The sequence below is a fragment of the Ichthyophthirius multifiliis genome (genome assembly GCF_000220395.1).
Source record: "Ichthyophthirius multifiliis unplaced genomic scaffold scaff_1120509249900, whole genome shotgun sequence".
NCBI classification, from domain to species: Eukaryota; Ciliophora; class Oligohymenophorea; order Hymenostomatida; genus Ichthyophthirius; species Ichthyophthirius multifiliis.
In genome coordinates, this window is record NW_004087177.1 from 11,172 (window position 1) to 13,557 (window position 2,386).

The following is a 2,386-nucleotide window of genomic DNA, read 5'->3' on the forward strand; positions in this document are numbered from 1 at the left end:
TCTTCTCCATTCTTATAACTATCTAAAGAAGGAAAATATTACTTTTTTCCAAAAGAAGAAAATCTATTTTTATATTATCACACAAATGCTTAAAAAGAAGATAATTTAATAGGGATAATTGAACTTCATATATATTGTATAAATTTATATTTATATTATTATATATTTATTTATATGAGAAATATAAATTCTTTTTGTGATAAAGAATTAGATTCTTAAGAAAATGTATTGGATAATTAATTAATTGGAACAGGTCTTATAAACATATTATAGATAGGAAAATAAGAAATCACATTGAAATAAATATTAACAAATTAATATGGATATTTTACACAGGAAGAGATATAATAATATAATAATTTGGAAATAAAAATGTAAATTGAAATAATTAATTTTTAAAAATTATAGAAAATAAAACATTTGATTCCACCTCTTTGCTTTTTTGATAATTTTGAAGATTTTTAGGGAGTTAAGAAAAATGAAACAACTTAAATTTAATTGCCTGTAGATTTAGAAACAAGCATTTTATTGGAAAAAACTTTTTATTTGTTTATATAGGGTATTAATATACATGTATAAGACTAAGCTGAAAAAGAAATTCGAGACTTTTTTTTAGAAAAAGTGAAATAAAAATTTAATTTAAGTTAAGAAAAGATTTTTCAAATTGAAATAACGTAAATATTTTTTTAAAAAAAATAATTTTTATTTTTAGGAAATATTTAGGGTGTGGCTTTCATAATAATTGGAACTTTGTAAATACAAATGGAATAGATAATAAAGCTTTATTATAAGATTCAGATGTTTATTATTAAGAAAATGAAAAAGGAATAAAATAGAAATATAAAGTTTTAAGTTTTAATAATAAATTTATTGTTGATAATGTTTTTTAAGGTTTATCTTCTGTTTTATATTTTTAACTTTTATATTAAATTAATATTAATATTGATGAAAATAATTCATATTAAGAAGAATATATAATAGGAATTCTACCTTATTATATAAATGATTAATTTGAATTAGAAAAAATCGAAGTTAAAAAAAAATTATTTTAAATATTATAAAATAAAAATAAAGATTAATGAAAAGTTAATTACAAATGAAAATGATATAAAAAATATGGAAATCTTTAATTTTATAAATTAAAATATTGAATTAAAATTAATTGCAAGTATAAGTTTTATAGACGATATATAAAAAGAAGAAAATTAATAATAAAATGAAAATATTAAAAATATATTAGAAAAATAAAAAAACCATATTCATATTAAAATATAAATTAATAATTAGGTATATGTGATAATAATAATAATAATAATAATAATAATAATAATAATAATAATAATAATAATATTTTTTTAGTCTAAACAGGTTTAATTTTTTAATTTTTTTAAATTCTTACATTTTTTATTTTATAAATCTTTCATTTTTTATATTAGCATAGTAATTATCAGAAATAAAAAATTTAGATTATTATTTAGAAAAAATAGAAACTATAAATAAAACTATTTAAACATTTAAATTTGAAAATTTAACTACAAAATAATAAATGAATTAAGAAATTTAAGATATTAAATTTATTGTTTAAGATTTATTAAAAACAAATAAATAATTTCCAATTTAAAAACATGATGAAAATGAATAAAAAACCATTTTAAATAATGAGATGATTTAAAAGTATTTTTATTTTTTATTTATTTTTTATATCTTTTTATAAAAAGGCATAATAATATAATAGTTTTAAATAATATTTAAATAAATAATCATTATTTTAATAATATCTAAAATATTTAAAAAGATGAACTTTAATATTTATTTGAAAATGGAGTTTAAATAGATTAATTATAATAGTAATAATAAGAATATTAAGATATTTAGTTTATTGAAGAATAGGATTTAATTTAAGAGTATTTTATATATATTTATTTATAAAAAAAATATTTATAGATATTCAGATAAATTTTAAGCTTCTCTGTTCCAAGTAAAGATTTTAGCCTTTAATAAAGAAAATAATATTTAAAATTTTCCTTTTCCCAAAAAAGCTTACTTTACTTTTAATTTTTTTTAATTTTAAGAGTTTCATAGTGAAGTATTTTCTTATAAATATAATGAGAAGAACAAAGAAAATTAATAAGATGATTACAAAAATACAGATAATATTGTAAATTAGGAAAAAAATACAGTAAATTAATAAAATAATGCAGAAAACGAATAAAATAATGCAGAAAATGAATAAAATAAGGTAAAAAATGAATAAAATAAGGGAGAAAATGAATAAAAAAATACAGAAAACACAGAAAATTAAGAAAATGAATAAAAAATATAAGAAAAAATAAATAAAAATGATATAAATATTTTATTAACAGATAAATATTTAAAAAGTGAATGT

At 14.9% G+C, this 2,386-nt stretch overlaps 6 annotated features.

The window, feature by feature from the left end:
- Positions 1–1,190: 1,190 nt before the first annotated feature.
- Positions 1,191–1,234: a microsatellite.
- A 62-nt stretch (positions 1,235–1,296) lies between these two features.
- Positions 1,297–1,350: a microsatellite.
- Positions 1,351–1,373: 23 nt separating this feature from the next.
- Positions 1,374–1,431: a microsatellite.
- A 737-nt stretch (positions 1,432–2,168) lies between these two features.
- Positions 2,169–2,328: a microsatellite.
- Positions 2,182–2,289: a microsatellite.
- Positions 2,271–2,334: a microsatellite.
- Positions 2,335–2,386: the final 52 nt, after the last annotated feature.